Genomic DNA, 21,828 nt, shown 5'->3' with positions numbered 1-21,828 from the left:
TTTTCAGGTTGTTTCTCAGGGTGTTTTTCAAGCTCAACTGTTTGACATGCAGGAAAAGTGGGCAAACTTCATATTGCCAAATTAGAAACTCCATTTACTCTCCACTGCTTCATTTGTCAGAGGTGAGGCATAGATTAATGAATAAAGACAATTTTTCAGGCTGGCAAAAATTCAGTGAGACTTATGTGTCAGAACAGCATATCTAGACTTTTTATTGTCTAGATAAAATAATACAAATACAAATAAATTAATGCAAACTGCAGAAAGTTTGAATTAATTTACTATGAAAAACAACAGCAAAAAACCAAAACCAACAAAAAATCCCAGGGCTTGACAATATTGTGTGAGGTTAGAGTTAGTGAGATCACAGCTGTACTGGTGTTGGTGTCTTTTGAGCATGGGAGGTGATGTCAATAGGAAAAGGAGGTGAAGCTGTTAGACTACAGGAAGAATAGGTGATGGAGATAAGTGAGGATTTAAAACATGTGCTGGAGATGACCTCTGTCTTCAGTAATGACACACGAACCAAACGTGTGTGTTTAGACAGACATGACACCATGTACATTGAGAGGGAAAAATACATATCTGTTAGGGGTGTTGTATGCAATTTCCATGAATTGCAGGAGCAGCCTTAGTCATGAACATCATTGACAGGGATGAATAAAGTAATCTTAATGAGAGAAAAAGACAGCAGGCAGTTCACCGCGCCCTTGGAGGCATGTGGCTGCCTTGCTTCACAGGGGAGGAGCATCCCGGGATTGCAGTTTCCATTTCAGTGGCACGAGATCCATACTGAGTGGGAAAGAGTTGTGGGTTTGGCATGAAAGAGCATGTGCTAATGTGGCAAGGAAGGCAGCTGAGTGTCTCTGGGGGGTGTGTGTGGACCTCTCCCTTGCTGCGGCAGAGAGGCAGTGAGGGCTGGCAGGTCTGGCACGCAGGGGCATGCAATTGTGTATGCTGGAAGGGACCTCTGAGGTCCTCTGGTCAAACTCTCCCCCCCCACCCCACCCCAGAGCAGTGCCCTGTGGTGTAACATCAAGGCCAAATAATGTGCAGACACTCCTTGTAGCAGAATTAGGGATAAACCCTGTGACACTGACTGTATTCAGCTGACTCTTTTGCACCGGCATTTAAGAAACCTGAAATCCAGGTGTGGACCTGTGGGGCATGGGACATCCCCTCCTGAAATGCCCCACCCCATCCCCAGCCAACAGTCCTGGTTGCCTACCTCCTGCCACCGCCACTAGCAGATTTGAGACCAGCACCTGCCTCTGTCTGGTTCACCCAGGACTGTCCCTGGTGATCACCCCATCCCCTGCCCTCCTCGGTCTGTCCCCTTCGCTGCTGTTGGCCTGTGGGGAGGGGCTGGGGTCCTCCTACCTGTCATCTCAGCCCCACCTAAGGAGCAGGCTGGGAGGGACAGGGTCTCCATGTGCCTTATGGTTTCATTATATTATGCTGGTCTCTCCATGTGAGGTCTTCAGCACCCACGACAGGGGCTGGTGTGCATCATCCTTCTGTGTCACCATCAACCAGCCCCAGAAAACTGTGACAATCAGCTTGAAACTGGGGACAGATGTAGTTTTGTTCGTGTGTTTTTGTTCCCCGAGACTTTGGGTGAGCTCAGGCCACATCATTTCTGCAGCCACTGGAGAAACAGATTTATTTTTCTTTTCCCTGTGTTCTCTTTTTGTTTTAAACAAAATCTTGTGTTCTTCTGCTTCTCCATAATTCTACGACCTGGGGCTTTGTGGTAGGTATCATGGGTCTGGGAACTCACGATAAGATCAAGTTGTAAAAAATAAAGGCGATTACAGATAATTTTCCACTCTGAGAACTGCAGAGCCCTTTTTAAGTGGTATTTGTTAAACCATGGTGTCCCTTGTCACCACAGAAATTCAGATATATTTCCCCACTGATCTGGCAAACACTGTTTACATCTTCCAATGTTTTGAAAGGAATGGCAATTAACAAAGCTATTTATGTTCCTAAGTAAATTAAAAAAAGATATGTCATAACATATTTGTTGTATCAGCATCATCTGCTTAGTCCAGATTTTTGAATAGCATTTGTTGGGAGTTTATTTTGAAAGATCTCCAAAAGATGACATGGTGCCGTCCAGCAGTGTGGAAGACCTTTCTTCCCTGGTGCCATGACAGTGGGCTGAGGCAATTCTTCTGCCTCTTCTGCGTTAAATGACCTTTATCTGATCTGCCCACACTTGCAAATGGCTCAAGTGCCTTTTCAGCCCTATGTGGATGGAGATAAACTGCTCCTGGGTGGAGAGCTGGTAGGAAGAGCAAACTTCCTCCACTCTGTAGATGGCTGAAATATATAATCTTTGAAAATTAAAGGCTGTAATTACTTCGCAGGGAGCTGTGCACTCCCCGCTGTGGCACAAGGGTGGAGGAGAGCCAGCAACGCCTCGGCAGTGACGTCTCCTCCCTGCGTTGTGGTCTGGATGCCTGCACAAGGGCCAAGGCTTAGGAAAAGGGAGGAAACCACAGAGTTTCACAGGAAAACAGTGGAAACCACCTGGAAAAGGCAACGCAGTTTCCCTTTGTAATATTTTTTCACCATGTCCCCTTGCTAGAAGACTGTAGGGATGTGGTGGTTGCAGCGTTAATGATGCACCACCCAAGCCAATAGGAAAGTCTTCTGGTTTGCTCCGTTTGCTCACCTAGGCTGTGAACAAAAGGGTGGCACCCAAAACCTTCAGCAGAAAATACCAATCTCCGCCTTGGCAAGCCAGCTGGAGAGCCAACATCCCCACACTTGTACCCACCTCTGTGGTTTCCTTAATGCCCTACAGGGCAAGGTGACAGTGGGTCCCACACCACCAAGAGGGTCTTGTAGAGCTTTTCCTCTCAGGTCCTCTCTCAGGTGCATGTATTTGGAAGGCAATGGAGGTTGTTGTTGGCATATTTTTAATAGAAACTCTCATTTATCATCACTTAGGATGTGTTACTAAAGGCGAATGGTGCTTGCAAGCTGCCCAAGGTGAGCAAATCATGGTGAGCTTCATGGGAGCCCTGGCAGCCTTTGGACCTCCATTGAACCTGAAGTGCAAACCCACACTTTGAGAAGATGGACCCATGCAGGCTGAGGATGGATACACAAAACAAACAAACTGAGTCCCAGCAAACCGCAGCAGCACCCACACAGTATTAATCCTAGTGTGGCTCTTATGTAAAAAATAAAAAAAAAAAAAAAGGAGAAAAAACCCCAGCCCACACAGGGTATAGCACAATCATGTCTCTGAGGCTTTGGCCAGGACCGCAGACATGCTGGTATGCTTATTCATCGAGTGGCTATTCCTCAACAGCCACCCTCCAGCTGACTGGCTTCAGCCTACCCACTTCCCCCACTCTGGACCAGCTCCCCAGCACCCCAGCAATCTTCTGATCCAGGTTTTCACCATCAAAAAAGCACCACCGCTGGCGATGCAAAGGTGGGTTTTGCTTTGAGTTCATCACTCCAGGTGAATGTGCCCGAGGAGGAGAAAGGGATTTCCATCTAGAAAAATCAGCAGAGGGGAAAAAAGCCTTCAGACTGCAAGCCAAGGCTGAAAGGAGAGCATCAGCTGTGCGGTGCTGTGGGTTAGAACTCACCCTGGCTAACCTGAACAGGTAGGAGCAGCCAGACCCAGGGTGCCCATGCATGGGCGCTGAGCACCTGCGCCGGCTGCTCCCGGTAAAGGTTGATCCCCCAGTGCCTCCTGGAAGCACTAATGCTTCTCCCCAACTTAGGTGGTGAATATGAAACTGGTGACAAAAGTGAGTGCTGGCTGCCTGGGTCTAGTGCAGGCATCAGGCAGTCAGCATCGCTCAGATGAAAGCTGTTTTGCAGGAAGATGAAGATGCCAAAACCAGCAGTGTTTGGGTAAATCTTTGTATTTGCTTACAGATTTTGTGGGTGTTTTTAAAGTCTCAAGGAGATCCATATGCTCATTTTTACTTTAGAGCTAAACTGACACCAGTCAGGATAAGAACCACCACCAGAAGACCTGGTTTTGTGTTGTGCTGGACACAACTTTTGCTCCCTCCATCTTTAGCTGAGCCTGTGAAAATAGTAAACAAGCACACAAAACATGTAACTCTTTGTGCACAGATATTCTCAACACTCACACTCTGTCTCCTCTTCCTCCCAAGTCTCCCTTTAACACTTCTGGCAGGTCTTTTCCAATTTCACCCAAGCTCATTTAAGGACGGGCTATTTTTTCCCCTGGAGTAGCTGAAGCACAAAGGCATTTTTTTCTTTTAAAGGGACGCAGTGTCCATTCTTAGAGTACCAAGAGTACTTGTTAAGGCGCTTGTTGGTTATGGCTTTCCAAGAAAAAAAATCACTTATGAGCTAAAATTAATCCTGGGAAGTTTCAACGCGACAGGAACATCCTTGAGAAAGCCGAAGCATAAACAGGGGGTGAGAAAACAAACATTGCTTTGAACGCTGCTGCTTGTGATGTTGCTCTGACAGAAGGAAATGGGCTCAGACTTTAATGGATCAAAGGAAACAAAGGACTGGCTCGGCTTCACTCACCGTACCCAGCAAGCTGTATATACTCAGTAACAGCTAGAAATAGGCTATTTTTTTCCTCCTACAAGTAAAAATATCCCTCAACCAACTATGATTTATAAACCATGGTATGTAATGGATTCTGAATCAGGGGGCAGGTTCTTTGTTGCAGATTAGGGTTAGCAGGTGGTTTCATTGCATGGCAGGTTTAATAAAATGCTGTGGGACACTGGACTGAAACTAATGCCACTTCAAACATAGGTTTTAACAGTGCTAGGAGCACAGCAAGTGCATTTAATGTAGTGCATGATGAAGGGACTCTGTTTGCCTAAAAGGGCATCAGGCTAAGTTTTGTGGACTGTAGTGCTGGCACATCTTCCCAGATTTTTTATTTAAATACAAAGACATAAATATATTGTAATAATATAGAAAGTATATAATGCAAAAGAAACATATATCACCTAAGAAAAAAATTATAGTTTAAATATATTACAGTTCCCCATGCAGCATAAGTTTGAACACCTTTTGTTCTGTAATTAATGAACATCACCATAAATACACTTTTTTTCCCATATGTCTTGGTCTAATTCAGTGCACAGCATGGCTGGTGGTCTTAAAAGATTCAAAGCTGATCTTTAAGAGTCAAGTCCAATTGTAATATTAATTTTACAACTAACACAGTCAAAACGCCGACTGCTGCTAAACATGGTTGCACAAGCTCAAATTAAAGTGCACTCTAATTTACCCAGAGCTATGCTATATATCATGTTTTATACTGGTTATCATCAACTACCCAGTTTGTCCGACACTTTAGATGTTATTACTTCAAGGAGGGGTTGCAGCTGCTCTGTGCCAAAATTGCCAGTTGTACTGGGTTGAGACAACCATTAAACTCCTGTAGACTGAAGCCAATTTCATTATGAATCATGGAATTTGCTGGATTACCACATGCTTACTTAAAAGGACAAATAGCTTTGCTACTACAGGAATAACAGTCTCGGTGAGATCAAAAGCAAGAAGGAAAAAAATGCCTCCAGTCATGAAGAACGCTCAAAGCAAGTGGTGGCACAAGGATTATATATTACCCATGCATTTAGAGCAAAGCAAACTGTCATTAAATGTTCCCAGGAAGGCAGCCGAAGAGTGTTGGCAAACTCTTTTAGGCAGTGGAGATTTGAAGGCCATAATTTTTCTTTTTTTTTTTGTCTAAATGGGTGCATTTTGTTAAGCTCTTTACAGCAGGTAAAAGAAGGTGCCAGGCTTGCCTTTGACTTTTATGGACATGTTTGAAAATCAGGGCCAGGGCTGATGATCCGGAGCTTAAGGACTTAGGAACTCTGCATTGGGTAGGAGCAGAAGGAAATGGATGGGTTTTTGCTCTGGTTGACATTTCTGAAAATCTAGATACTTACTGTTACTTACTTACCCTAACTTAGAAGTACAAGTCCTGTTTAGAACTGCAAATATTGAAATCCTGCATATAGTCCATCCCTGTGAATGTAGAAGAAACTGAAGAAACAGCTATTTTGACCTAGTGGCACTATACCCTGAGTGAAGACCTATCTATCTATCATCTGATCTGTTTGCAGACAGCTGGCTTCATTTAAAAAAGCCAGTATCTGTATAGTACAGTGTGTCTTATGTGCTACACACCTGGCTGCAGGAATAACTCTTCCTGTCTGCACAGTCTTCAGGAGCAATGCAGGAGTCTCAGACAGCAGCTATTTTAGTTTCCAGGGCCTATTTTTAAAAGATTTTAAAAAATACTTTCAAAGAGCAAACTAACAAGTGTGACAATTAGCCACAGGTTACTTGAATGCATCCCTCAACCACAGTAGGCTTCTTGGAGCCTCCTTGTGGGAGCTGGTGGGCTCATGCTAGCTTCAGTCACAGTCCTCATGCTGTGGGGACTCTGGGACACAGCCCGCACAGCCCCACTTGTGCCCGTGCAGCCACCACCCTGTCATCACCACTGCATTCCCCAGGACCTCTCTTCATGTTCGTCAGGGCAACAGCACTGCACGACAGCAAAAGCTACTGCTTAGACCAAGGATTTTTTTCCTTCCAAGCTGTGGCACACTTCCCAAGTATTTAAGAATAATACAGGGCAGAATAAGAGATTGTTGACTTCTCTGTTATTTCTTTTCCAGCTTGAAGGAAGAAGAGTTTGAGATGCTTTTGAGGGTCCCCCCTTCAAGCCCAAGTTTCACTGTGGCTGCAGACAGGTGCATGACTACATGTGCTGAAGGCGAAAAAACCCCAATAAGTGAGATGTGACTTCTGTCCAGAGAGTGTCAGCTTTTTCATTTCTTTGGACCGTATGTGTAAGCTGTCTCCATAGGCTTCACCTAGTTCCTCTGAGAGCTATGTTTCCCACCTTCATGACCTGCCAGGCATGTAGCTGGCCATTTTTATTCACATATGTGGAGAGAGAAAAACAGTTCTTTCAGGATTTCTGGGTGGTGGGCTGATGCTGCACTGTGACCTGAGCTGGGGGGGAAGAACGATGGTTCTTGGTGCTGCTCTCATGGGCTATGGGATAAGTGTGTAGCACAACTATTTGGGATTTTTCATTCTGGCTTTTTTTCATGGCAGATATATTTGTTTTCAATGACCCTGGCCTTTACAAATGTGTGCTCAGCAAATGAAAATGCTGGGGACTTTAAAGCATCTCTCATTTTCATGATGAAGCAAAGAGAAAAATCTGCATACTTTTTACATGGGGGCTGGAGTTCCCCTCTGCCAAACACATGGAGAAGGAAACATGGGATGTTGTTCAGAGTCACGGGGAGAGAGAACCAAACTGTTCCCATGGCCGTGGCACGGACAGGGAGACACCACATGTGGTCAAATCATTGGTGCTAACTGGTCCCAGGGATGTGGCTGCGCGTGAGGTAAGCATCTAGCAGGAGCCACATAAGGAAGAGCTGGCCAGGTAACTGAGGAGTAATCGTGTGTGGTGTGGAGCCAGGCCATGTTCAGCCACCTCACATCTCTGTGGTGAGCGATCTCAGCCACCGTCAGGGATATTTAACTGCTTCCCACTCCAGTGGCTTCTTACCCATGGATAAGGGTTTTGATGTACCCATTATGTCTACTTTGCATAGCCCTGTCTTGGATTTTACACATGTAGATTGCTTGGTCAGCTGAAAATACTGTGTCGCAGCTTGTGGAGAACACTTTTCTTCACCAATATGTAAAGAGCAGTGAGCATTTACATAGGCCTCCTTAGTAGTGAATGAATCACAGGAGATAAGTGAATGAAATGACACAGCCTGTATGACTTAGTGCAGTCCCATGACATGTGCAGAGCATGTTAGGTCACAGTTTCACCTCCTTCAGATCCAGAAAAGGCGTAGACAGTACTTCTACTGTATACCTTGGCATGGCCAGCAGTATCATAGTTCAGTTTTCTTTGCAACAGGTGTGTCAGGACATTTCTTCCTCAGACAAACCCTGCTACGTGTGGCACTGGGATAGTGCAACGTGACACTGTGATCTCTTGGTATGGCACCATCAATATGACAGTACGAAATGCACGAAACAGAAACTCTGTTAGCCTCGCTAACAAGCTCTTAGCTTGTCGTCCCTTACTATCTGAGCAGCTGGAGAGCCAAGCAGGGCTTGGAGCTGGGCTGGCTTATGTCCCGCCAGCTCAGGGCACAGCTACAATTGCTTGTGTCTAGCCTTTGGATATTCAGTAGTGATGAGCTTTGTATTGCTATGCTGGATGCAAACCACTCTGGGCCTTGCTCCCAAAATGACTGTTCCCCATCTGGCCACTTCCACAGTCACTTTCTGTTGCCTCTGGCCACCTCCGAGCCTGCCCTGGCCCTCCCATGCACCCTGGGGCACCTCTGTCCTTCACCCTGAATGGAGATTAAATCATTCCTTGTCAGGGTGAGCTACACTGGCAGCTTCCTGTTTTTTGCTTTATAAGGGATTAGCCAGGACACCCCTGCTTGCTCGAGAGAGGCAAGCAGTTTGCCGCTGAAAGGACAAAGTTCCCTCTGTAGGTGATACGGCTCATCTGGCAGCCCTGAACTCTTGTAGAGAGCACACCACCTACGCTGCTGGGCAGCCGGCCAGGAGCTGTGCCCACAAGGAGCCTGCCCCACCAGGATGAAAGAAATCAGCGTTCTGCTGGCATGGGGATTCTGTGGGTTGTGGGGTTTATTTTCTTTTTTCCCTTCTCTTTCTCTTGAAAGCAGTTCAATTTTGCCACCAGATCTCATTCTTACTCTTTTTCTCTCTGCCAGAAGCCTGTCCACATGCTTCCCAATTGCATTTAAACCCTCTCCAACCTGTAAATAAACATTGAGAAAAGATGAAGCTCTAATGATAGCTGCTAATGCTTGATTATAAAGCATCCACCAGGCAACATGCAGGTGCTGACAGCAGCTAAATGCCAGCTTGGGTAATCTTTGAGCTGCTTTCCGCGATGCTCTCAACACTTTATCAGTATTAACATGTTGCTATGCTGCCACTTGACCTGGAAGTCCCAGGACATGGAGCAGAAGGGCACCGTGCAGCTCAGGGACCCCACTCCCTCTGCCCAGCCCCGTTCTTTGCCCAACTCCTTGGGATGGGGCAGGGCTGCAGGCAGGGCAGCCACCCCAGCCTCCCTCTACACCTGCTCCCAGCCCCGGGGCTTGGACCTCCCAGGTGTGTCCAGATGGATGGTGAGGAAGGAAGTTCAAATAGGCAGCAAGAAGGCTGTATGCAACTGGCTGAAGATAAGAGCCCAGACAGTGATAGCGTTATGATTCAGGCAATGAATGAGGGCTGAAACCTTTGCCCCTTCAGACAGAGAAATGGAAAGCCGGCACGCTTTGTGCTGCCGACTGCCCTCAGCCATTCTGAGGACAAGGCTGCTCCCTGTCCTGAATTTACTCACAGGTCAGGACCTTGGGTGCTAAGCCTCACTTCTGAGGCAACTCATCAAACGGATTTATGAAAGTCAGGGAGTAATGTAAAAGTTGACACACCTTTGCCTATACTTTATGCGTCTGCAAGTAGGTGCTGCTTCAGTAATTCCTGCCTCATAATGGAATCTGGCTCCAGCCACCATCTTCCACATGTGCCCTGCTACCCATGGCAGGGGTGCTGCTGGCATGGGCTCCTTGATTGCCACCCTGTGAGCATCAACTCGGTGCATGCCAGCAATAGAGGGTCCCCTCTTTCACCACCTGTGCCTGCGTCATACGGGTGGGAGAGAGCGAGGCCTGGCTGAGGGGAGCACAAATAGGCTCAACGGGGTTTTGACATGAGGCTGGATTTGAGCAGGTCACAGAGTCCTGCAGCAAGGTCAATGAAATGCTCTACAATGGATGGACAGTATCTAATGGTACTCCTCAAACCAAAACAGACTTAGTCACCTTCTTTTGGTTGTTTTGGAAAATGTGCTGTGAGGGGGCAGCTCAGCTGGAGTGACCTCACTGTGTGAGCTCTCCTTGAAAACTTGGGCCAGTCCCAGCCATTGCCAGGGAGGGTTCAGCTGCTGCCAGCATGAGGTCAGCCTCCAAAACTGGAGGCAGAGGCCAGCTTTATTAAGCTGCCCAGATGCCTTCAGTCTTGCTGATCAGTGCATGATCTGTGGGTGTTATCAAGGGAGACATTCAGAGGGCAGAAATCCCAGTCTGGGGACTGGACTGGTAAAGAGGGCCGCCAGCGGGCAACAGAAGTCTTCTCCATCCCATTTTCTGGCACTGTCAGGGTGAGAGGAGAATAACTGCAGATTGTAGCAGCTGGAGCCTATGCTGACACCATGTGCCAGTTCGGCCCCCAGGGCATGGGTGCAGCAGGAGAGGGGAAACTACCTCTGGTGCCTGGGGGGTCGGTCTTTGGCCACACTGGCTCTTGGCAGCGGGTCACTGCAGGAGGTTAGTGCTGGACATCTTCCTTGCAGGGCTCCTGCCTCCTCTCCCCCACTGCAAATTAAAAAAATATTTCTGGACATTATAAACTGCTTGTAACAAGTTTTGTCAAGTTTTAATGATCTTCCAGAGTTTAGCTGAGCAGATAGGCTGGCAAAGATGCAGTGCCTCTCCTTACACATACACAGAGGCTGTTTCTGCAGGTCTCTTTTGGTAATGTTTCAAGTCTCTAGGGAACGCTGACGAGGAGGGATGCTATTCTTAGAGGGCAAGAAACAGGTTCCGCGTGCTCCAGAAAGGCTTTAGCTTGCAAAGGCTTGTTCCTTCATCACCACTTTCAAGTAAGTTAAGGGCTGATTTAACTGTCAAAGATAATTACTGGATTGGGCTTGCTTTTCCCGGAAAGATTATATTCACTCAAAATCAGCTTTTTCTGAAAACACTTTGCAGACAATAAAAGGTTATTGGCAGCTATTAAGTCCTTAACATTGTTTATCTGCTGCAGTGCAGGGACACAGGCGCAACAAGGGTTCAAATTCCGCCACAGGCACGTGGACTGCATCTCCCACGCCTGCCCTGGGCTCTCACGATGATTCAGTCCCGGAGACCCTCGCCTGACCCAAACTCTGCTCAAAGGAGGGCTGGCTCCTGCCCTGTGCCAGGCTGCCCTCAGCTCCCCCGTGGCACGGTGCTGATAGATCCCAGGATGCCCTCCTTGAGACCGCTTTCCAAAGGAACCTGCCCAGGTCCATTGTTTCCTCCATGTCCTTTTCTGAAGACGGGAACAAAATCATCAAATTGTCACAGAACAGACAAGTTTTAGAAGAATTTTGAAGATCTTGAGGCTTTGCTTGTAATTAAGATGAAGCCATCATTTCCAAGACTGAAATCCTGCACAGTATGGGATAAGCTTTTCTTAGCTGTAAGCCTACATACTGTTGTAGAGGTGTTCACATGTTTTATTTCCTGCACTGACTTTTTAGGTCCTAATAGACTAGACTAGAATAGAATAGAATAGTTCAGTGGAAGGGACCTACAACAATCATCTAGTCCAATTGCCTGACCAATTCAGGACGGACCAAAAGTTAAAGCGTGTTGTTAAGGGCATTGTCCAACTGCCTCTTAAACACTGACAGGCTCAGGGCATCGACCACCTCTCTAGGAGGCCCGTTCCAGGGTTTGAACACCCTCTCAGTAACTATATGTCAAGTCTGAACCTCACCTGATGCAGCTTTGAATAGGAGACATTCACAGGTGGGTTTACATCTCTTCCACCAAGACCTCAGCAGATTTCTTCTCCCATATTACTTCAGGCTGAACTATTTCATATACATTTTTGTGTGCACTTTTAGTCCTGATACATGGTGTTCTTAGGGTACATCCTGCATTTCAGAGGGTCCTCTCAGTGGTGTGAATGCTGGCTTTGTCCAAACATAGTGTTGTATGGGACTGGCATCCCTTGGAGATTTTGTGCCTTTACTTCAGAAATGTACCAGTCCTCTGATCAAAGTCCTTTCAGCTGTTAACCCAGAGAACTCACTGAAGTGCATAAATAAAGTTGTTTCTAGCAATCCTTGTGTAAGTCTATATTTGCATCACATGTGCTATTCCTACTGACTTCTTCAGCTTATGAAAGAGGAGCATGGTCTAAGAGTCTTGATTTGGAATCCCAATATAATTTAAAACAGTCATATAACATTTTATTTTAAATAAAAATATTTTTATATAAAATATAGTTATACATAAATATAAAAAGTGTGCATATATATGTATATACATACATACTATGTATCTTTTTTTGTTATTAGGCATGCTTATTATTCTCCTTAAAGATTCAGTCCTTGTGTTTAGTCACTCCTACACCCCTCTGCAATGGCTAAATAAAAAAAGTCTGATTTCAATTAAAAAAAAAAAAAAAAGAGGGGAAGAAGTTATCCCATTTACCATAGGGCCTTGTAGGCTGGTTGGATTTCAGTGCCAAATTACATTTTTTTAGCTAACATGGAAACATTTTTTTTTGGCAGTGGGTTGACTGAGACTTTGGCTTTGCTTAGCGAATTAACTATGTAAACTCAGTTGCCATAAACGTATATCTCAGCTGCTCTTCTCCCTACAAGACAACAGGGTACTCCATGTTTGACACTAGCACTGAATGAATAGAAGAATTGAACTCACTTCTAAACCTGTTTTAACAAAGGATCAACATAGACCGAATCTACACTGGTAAATTAAATATGACCAGAAATATTGCCAAGCACTGATACCAGAAGATGCAGACTAGTCTGCGACTGTGCTGGTAAACTGACTCACCTTCCAAAACAAGGTGGCTCTGTGCAAGCTACCTTTTGGGTATGAAATGCTCTACCTATCAAATCATGCCCCAAAGTTATTTAGGGATAGTGCTAACAGCAATACTAAATTTAGGTCAGGAAGTATCCCTATAGTTTACCAACATAAATGATTGTGTTGCAGGGCCTGATAATGTTTAAGGGCATTGACTTTGTCATAATGTTGTATCTTCTGACCAGTACACAGCTCAAATCTTCATCTGATGGGCAGTGTATAGAGAATTTTAGTCAATTTTCCAAAGCCATTTACCCAGACTTCTTATGGTGTGTTGCATAACTGTTTGCAGGGAATTGTTGCTGCCTGGACAGCTGCCAACACGGGAATACCATCAGATCACAAAATCTATTCGTGGTTAGATGGTTCATTTCACCCATCCATCTGAAAAGCTGAAACACCCAGAGTTCACAATGTTTGTGTGAAAGACAAGTTGTTGCCAATGTATATCTTCATGAGCTGCGTTGAGGGTGATGTCACTTGCCGTGCTCTTGCTGCAATACGAATACTTGGCATTATTGGAGTCCCCTTATGAAACAACACATTTCCTCTGGCCTCTGCAAAAAGTTGCTGTTCTGCATTATCCACTTCCCTACAGCCAGTATATCCCCAGAAGCTTATCTCCATGATATATTTGTTGAATGAGTGAAAAAAAGACTCTAAAATTTAAAGGACTGTGCTTCTGATTCACTCCTCCATCATACTGCTGCATACTCATAAACCCAGAGGTCAAAAGAGTACCCATTTGTCTCTACATATGTCTAATAGAGAAGAATTTAGTGCAGATGGCAGCATGTACTCTTTTCATCCCCATAGGGAATAAGTGACTGAATGGAAGTTAATGTGGGCACAGGAACGAATTCATACAAACTTGCCTTTATTGAATTTAGGCAGGAAATAATGTACTTCTGCTCCATCAGAACAGTGAGGTCCAAAGACAGTTTTCAGCAGGAGTGCTGGGACTTCTTTCCAACCCTGAATAGTTTTTAAGTAGAGTTTATTATTATTTCTAAATGATATTATTTGAAATGGTATCAAAAAAGCAGTCCACGGACCTCCAGTCATACGTTCCTACTGGCAACCCAGAGATGAAAAGCTTGGAAATCTGTCCGTGAACCGTTTTCTGGATTGCTTGGCACCAAAAGAATTCAACTGGGAAAGTCAAGAGTTCTACTAAATAGCTTTATGGCAAGCTGCTGGACAGACTCAGCAGACAAAAACCCTGCTTCAGGCAGAAAACTGTAGGGTTTAATAGACATCACTTGAAAAGCAAAACAGAAGGTAACCAAAATCAGAATAGGATGCCCTGACTGGGAATTCAACTCTGACCCATAGTAGTTTGGTATCACATCTACAGCTAACTTCTGCAGCTAAACTGCATGCCTCGTTTTACCTCTAACATGTCAACACAATTCACTAAGCACTAAATGTAGGAAACTTTCTCCTTACTTTTGCATGAGTCTGTGGAAGTACAAAGAACTGAAGTTTGCAAACAAAAGAAGTCTGTCTCTTGTTCTTTAGAATTCATTATTTTTATGGATTTTTTTTGGAACTGTGTAAGATACTTTTACTTCTTCTACTACTACTTTAAAGTAGCCACTTGGTAAAAAAACCCCACCATTTGCTTTCTAAAATCATACATTTCTAACTGCATGGCCACGTCACACTATATGGAAGCAACTCCTAGGAACTTCAATTCATGCAAATTGCATGCAGAAAAAATAAAAAAGCATTAGCTCTTATTGTTGCTCTCCCCCTTGCCTGCACTCCCCACAGCTTGACATTTGTTAATGATTTTTCTTGACTGAGTAGTTCTTCTCTTAGGCAGTCTTGGAAGAGTTTCAGCTTTGTCCTCCACTGTGCCCACGCAATGCCTCTTGGAGTTTCTTGGAGGAAAGTAGAAGGAGCTCTTCCAGGGGCAGAGAAGCTGATCCAGCTGGGCTGGACTCTGTAGCCTGACACTACCTAAAGCAGGATTTGTTTGTTCCAGGAAGCCCTTTGGGAAGCAGACCCACAGGTAATTGTTTTTGAAAGGTTTGGGAGACTTTTAGTTTCATTTAAATGACAAAAGTGTTTGTGGTATTTTTATGACCTTGGTTTCTGATCACTGGTTGACACCTCAGATGTTCTTGGCTTCCACCTAAGCTGGCTACCTGAGTGGTGAGTCACAGCCTAGTTTCACCTGAGGGTAGGTTTCAAAAAACAGTTCCTTGTGTGTTTTTTTTTTTTTTTTTCATTTTAAGATATCACAGTGAGAAAGGAGTTCTCCCTAAATTATGCCAAAGAAAGCCACCGTAATCCTCCACAAGCTGAACAGTGTGCCTTGTAGGTGTAAAAGAAGATTAGTACCCACTATGAGGGACATGGAGACAGGAAAGAGGTTTATTCCCTAAGGACTTTTTGTATGCTTTTGGTTTTTTCCCTCTTGACACACTTGAAGTTAGTTCAAACCATTTGTGAGAGGTAACTTTCCTTGAGACTAGCTCCTAGGCAGTTAGTTTGCCTGTTATTTCATAGTGAAATACTCCTGTTTCACAATATTTTAACTCATAGGGCTTGAAATGATCTGTTATTTGTCTTCAGCAGTATTTCAGTCAAGTTTCTTGCTCTGGACAATTCAGATCTGCAGCCAAGAGAAAAGCACAAAAGTGCCCCCCTCAAATAGTGGCAGCAATTTGCAGTGACGAAGCCCTGAAATGAGATTCAGTGCATGGGCAAATCTGTCTTTGCTTTGCTTTGTAGGAAGTGTTTGTGACTTGGTAATCCATTTGATTTGTGATCCTTAACTGAAATGAAACAGACCATGCAATCCACAAGCTATTTTTTTTTTTATTTCCTTGTCCTCTCAATTTTGTGTTGAGAGTGCACAACTTTTCCACTAGAAGAGCTTGTGACGTGTGTTGTGTACTGCTCCGACAGATACATCTGTAATAACTGTGTGTCTAATCTTCATTAACAGCAGCTGATAACAATTTATTCCCTTATCATGAGGGATTTGTCAGCTTTTTGAATCTCTGTCTGACAGGGGTCTGTGAATGATGAATCACAGTGGCTGTCTATGCCCGTTTCAAAGACAGAGACGCTGACACACACACTCGTTTTCTGAGAAAAGTAGATTTTTATGAGACACAGAATCCTATTACCTTGCTGCGTCCTTCAGTCTTGTGATAGAAATGATCCAGCACTCTTTTGACATGCGGTCAAAACGGTGCAGCACAGATGCTCCTGTTGCATGGTTTGCAAAACTGATGCAAGGATGAAACCAAAGAACACTTCTGCATGTGTGTCGTGGCTTCTGCTGGCTGCTCAGCCCAGTTCAGATGAACCTGAGCAGAAGTTATGTGCAACCAAAGGGAGTGCCACCTTTGCTGATATTTCTCCTTCCCACTATCAGGAAAAAGAGGGCTTTATCCGTGATTAGATATCTTAATTGTCTTCATATTGGCCGTCCCGGTGAGGCTGGTCTTGAATTGGAGAATGGTGTGAGTACCCAAGTGTCTGGACCAGACAAGCTGCCTACTCCTTACAGCGCCTGCAGCCCGAATCCCTAAGCATCTAACAAGTGAGAAATTGACAGGGTTGATATGGAGATGGGGAACTGGAGAAGGGGGGCTTTCGCACATCAGCATCCTCTGGTGCAGCTTTGAGCCCCTTGGCAGCTCCACTGCTCACACAGAAACTGCATCCAGCCTTGGGGTCACAGGGATACCTGCTTGCTAGGCTGGAGCCTGCTGCATTAATGCCAGTTGCTTATTTACATCACCACCAAGTGCTGACTTTGCCTTCCACAAGTATGGAAGGTCTGATTTTGTTTTATAGCCAGTGGCTTTCATTATCCCACTTACAATTTGGTCCACATTAAATTACTGGCTGTAACAAGTGTAAGCCATGCAGTTTGCTTCTAAGTTGATCATGCAGTGGGCTCCTGGTCTCTAGCTGCTCATCTCCACTGTGGCAGGGTGAGGAAGATTAACTGATGCACCCATGGTCTCACACTGGCATAGTCTCAGGAGCACTCCTATGTCCAGTGGTTCTGCTATGGTTATAATTGTGTGACACACACCCAAAACACAGAAATACAGTGCTGCAGACATAGTTCCACAGTTTCAGAATTGCACTGATTAATGGTGAGACTGTCATGAAACTCAACAGGAAACTGAAGAGTGCAACCATTTCCAGAAACAAGCATTTTCTTGAAATGTCATTATTTTCAAAGCATGGAAGGAGTGAGGATTAAACAGCAATTTCTCTTTAATGACACGTCAAATGATCTTGAGCAACACTGAGAGGCTGCCTGCATGTTCGGGCATTATTTTGAATGTTTGGTAAGAACAGTTTATAGAAGGTCTTTCCAGGCATTTGCACAAACAAAGCTCCATTAAATTGCACACCAAACTGAAGCTTCCATTTGGTGAGCAAAACAAGGAGAATTTAGAGGGATCGGAGAAGCTGTGATGGTTGGAGGGAGAGGACAGCAAAAGAAAGGATGAGGAGGTATTTCTTCCTCACTTTCTATTGTATTGCTCCGTAAGTACAAGTTCCTGTTGAAGAGTTGTAGATTGTGTCACTGTCACCCCGTAAAAGGCTAAAGCTTAGGGACAGTCACAGTGCCGGCTGGGGACCAGGAGATTTCCTGCTGAAAGAGGTCATGGGGCCAACCTGATCACAAAGTCTGATCTCAGATGTTCCTTGTCATCTCTTGGATTTCCTTGAACTGAATTTTCCTGGAACTGATTTTCATATGAACGTGAGCACATCAGTTGAAAAAAACCCTTCCTGTCTTGATGATGGCATTTCTAGAGATGAAGAATCCAGTACACAACATGAAATATTGTTTCCATTGGTTAATTTCCTTCCCTATGAAAAATGTGTTTATTTTCTATAGGCCACTCATATCTGGCTTCAATTTTGAGACACTGAGTTTTGTTGTATCTTCATCAGCTACGCTATGATCAAATTTGCATTTTCCAGGGATACATTTTTTATCCCATGGCTCTGCCTTGTTTTTTGTTAACAAAACTAGACTGAATTCCTCAACTTCTTCAAAGCAAACACCTGTTTCAGTTTAAAAGTTTTGGGTATTTTTTTCCTATCTGTAATCACAGTTCTTCTGTAAAGTCCTTCCTAGAAAGCTGGACAGAACTGATGCACTTTTCTTCTGCTCCTGTGTTTATTTGCTGTACCAGAAGCCGTACCTACATGGTCCTTCCAAGGCTGGCTGTGCTTGCCAGTATAACAGTATCCCACCGGCTGCAGCTGAGGGCTTAGGCATGATCTGTACCTATGGTGGTCCATACAGTACAAAAGGGTAGCCAGCACCCACCATCATCTCTTCACTGCATTTGGTCATGGGTTATGTTCCTGTCAGGACCCACAAGCTCAGAAGTATTCTCCAAACCATCTCCCCTTCAGACATAGTCACTGCACTTAGGGAACCTAGGGAAACCTAGGACACCACTGTGTTTCATGCTGTACAAATGCTAACCATGGCCAAGGATAAACCAAGGAGACAAGAGATGGCAGCATTGCTAGCATGGCAGGTGATGGTGTTGCTGCAGCAGCGGGGACATGACAGGAGCTGGACCTTTCCCCAGCTGTTTGCCAGATGACGCAGTGGAGGAAAGTCTTATGGTGAGACATGAGGTGAGGTAGAAAAGAAAATGTGTGAATGTTTATGGGGAATTTATCTTGAGCACACAAGAAATGAGATGTGGAAGAAAGTGTGTCTTTAGCATTATGTGGTAATGAGGGCAGGTACAGAGAGGCAGCCACAGACAGGGGCAGTGCTCTCAAGGCTGAGTGAGAAAAAGGCTGGACTTGAGACAGGCTGCAGAGGACTAAGAGGTCTGACTTGACTCCTTGACAGTAAGACATCTGACTTGAAGATACCAGGGGTGAGAAGGCTGATGCTTTTGAAACCCTGAGTACAGAGGTCACATCACCTTTCCATTTTTATTTTTGGTGTTCTCCTAGCTACACATCCAAAGATGGTATTAGCTGTCTGGTCAAACATCATACCATGACATTATGCACAACTATGTCTGCTAGAAAGAAACATCATCATTATCAAAGTTTCTGCCTCTGTAGACTATTTTTCCCCACCCCCAAACTTTATGGTTTTACGCATAGTTGTCTCAAAATGCAGTTTATGGTGTTCAATTTACCAGCTGGCTCTGTAGCAGTAATCTGCCCTCTCTGTTATCCTTCTTGATGATTATCAGCTCTCAGAAATATTTCACAAGGCTGAGTTTTCTGCACCAGACTTCTTTCCCTTCTCAGAGAGAAACACAGAAAGTACTACAAGGTGGTAGTCACAAGTACTGTAAGCAGTCTGTTGCCTAACAATGGCTTCAAGGGCCTGGTGGCAGAAATGTTGGTGTTGGGCCATACCTGCTGCCATTTGCCAGATGCCTATGTGGCACAACTTCAGCGGGTCTGTCACATTCTGGGGTCCTCTCTAAGCCTTACATGGCCTGTGGGACTTGCTCCCGAGGCTGTTGTTGGGGATAGTTCATCAGAGTTACTAGATGGAGCAAGCATGAACCCCAAATTAGAGATGTTAAGGAGGCTACTCTTTTCATTAGTGGGCTCCCAGCAGGGTATGAAGGTCAAAGAAGACCTGTTGGTTTTAGGATTCATCTTGAAAACAAGTTTTTGTGTTAGAAAAGAGAGAGAGGCTTCAGAGGAGAACCTGTAGAGGGATACCTCTATGTTTCTACATTAGCAGGAGCGATTTCAGGGGTTATGTCCGTACTGTTGTGCAGCAGTTGATGTAGGGTGAACTTAGGACCAAACTAGCTGACCACCCACAGGACCTTCCTTAGGGACAAATGTGGGACAGCCATGTGGCTATTCCCCGGGGAAAAGCTGGGGTCTCTCTGAGCTTTGAGCAGTCCCTGAGATGGCTTCTCCTGACATATCCAGAGGCCTGGCAGGCTCTGTGGCCCCTAGCTGCCTCACCAGCACCCACAGCAGTAACAGGCAGGATGTCCAGGAATGCTACCCGAAGGCAGAGCTACCTGGTTGCAAAGGTGGTTAAAGGGAACCTGCATTCAGGCCACATGGAGGATTCTTGCAGTGGAGGATACAGAAATAAGGGGTTTTGGAGCCTGGGGTGGCATAGCCCACAGAGCACTTGTGGGGCTGCCATGGCACCTTCATCCTGTAATGGAGGTAGGGCTGCTTGGACAGATAGGGACCTGGGGATAAGCATGAGCTGTAGGTCAGCATGTTCCCAGCCTCTGGACCCTGAAGGCTGCTGTACCATACCTCTAGCAGGTGCTCTGTTTACTCCCTCTATAGACATGTGCCATTAGCTCTGGAGGTCTCTGTGTAGCCTTGGCTGAGATGGTTGCCATGCCTGTGATACATCTTCAGTCTTGGCTTCCAACATATTCCAGAACAAGGAGCAGTTAGTTTCACAAGTATTTCTGAGTAGTAGTTGTATTTGGTCACAGTGTGTTTCATTTCAACAATGGGGTATGTTTTCCAAGGTGATAGACTTTCAAAACCTGGAAAACACTTAAAATGTTCACAGTTGTGAATCTGCTGTTTTCTTTGCATCCAAATATAGGTAATTTTCCTGCTGGTAATGCTTTGTGTATTGTGACTGAAGTCATGGATAATAACTGGATTTCTTTATGATTCCACCTGAAGTTTCAAATATGATCACAACAATAATAAAATAATCACAAACCTGATTCACAAAGCTAAAAAGTAGATTTAGTGCTTTCCAGATCTAAGAAGAAAAAACAATTAAAATCCTCCTGCTAGGTATCTGTTGAAATTTTCTTGTGAACTGTTACACAGTTGCTTGTTTTCTTTTAAATAAGCAAACAACCAAAGAACAGACTACTTCCCTAAATCAGGTTTATCAGTGGTTTTTTGCCTTTCTCCATAGAAATTCAGACCTTGACCAGACTAGGAGCCTGTAACAATGACTGATACTATATCATGAGAAATGAGAAAGATGAACCCAGCTGAGGAATGGATATGCTGTCAGGACTCTCAAGGGTCTACACTGTCTTGGGTTTATTTGTCTTTTCCACCAATATGAAAGCCAATCTGCATTAGAACTGAAGACATGATGATGCAGGTAGGTTTTTTCCACAAATATGTCATATTAAAATGTAAGACTTAAACTGCTTTGTTCACTGCATGAACAAACACCCCATCCCCACCAAGGGAAATATCTAAAACACCTTATCTTGGTTTTCATGCACTCCTAAGTAATTCAAATGAAAGGATGATAAAGATCCAACATACTTTGTTTAAAACACTAGAATTAAAACTATTTTTTTGTTTTGATGGTTTTTCCCCCACCCTGAAATACACAATTTACATTTGATCAGATAAAACATTTCATTCATAAAGTACGTGATGTTCTGTTTTCAGTTCTCATTTTAGGCAAAACTGGGGAGGGACAGAAATATTGAAATGAAAAAGCAGATCTTTCAGTAGAACATTTTGAAACATGAGACTTATTTTTTGTCCCCTACATATTTTTTTTCACAGATGAAACAGTGATAAGTCTGGCACAAAACTGAATCATCCTGACTGGCTTGTACATGCGTTTTTTCACAGACGAAAATATTTAACTGAGAAAGGTGTCCAGCTCACAAAGCATCTTCCCTGAGAGTGCTAGCCAGGAATAGCTGCATTTAAAAACACCTAAACTTCACAGCCTACAGGTAGAAGCAAGAGAAAGTAACCTTAAAACAATTAAAAACCTTAAGATGTTCTAAGTAAATTCTACTCGTGACGCTGTTGAATCTCTAGCAATGTTTTCCGTACGCTGACACACATCGTTACTCAAGAGCTCAGCACTTGTTCCTGACATGCAGGCCTGCCAGAGCCAAAATAGTAGGGACATTTACAATACAATGATGTAATCTTCCACATTTTGTAAATGTGGTCGTATGTTGCAACCTTCCTTGGTTTTTAATAGTAAAGTAGCAACATTTAGCTCACAGAGTCTGCTGCAACATTAAAACTCTTTCCTAGCAGCTCAGCTGGTATTTCGTAACTCTGTGGAGAACTGTGTTCACATAGTTGAACATGACTGAAGCCGGGTACAACTTTCTGTTCCTCTATT

This window comes from Strix aluco, chromosome 2, assembly GCF_031877795.1.
Source record: "Strix aluco isolate bStrAlu1 chromosome 2, bStrAlu1.hap1, whole genome shotgun sequence".
NCBI lineage: Eukaryota > Metazoa > Chordata > Aves > Strigiformes > Strigidae > Strix > Strix aluco.
Note: the sequence above shows the minus strand (reverse complement) of the source record.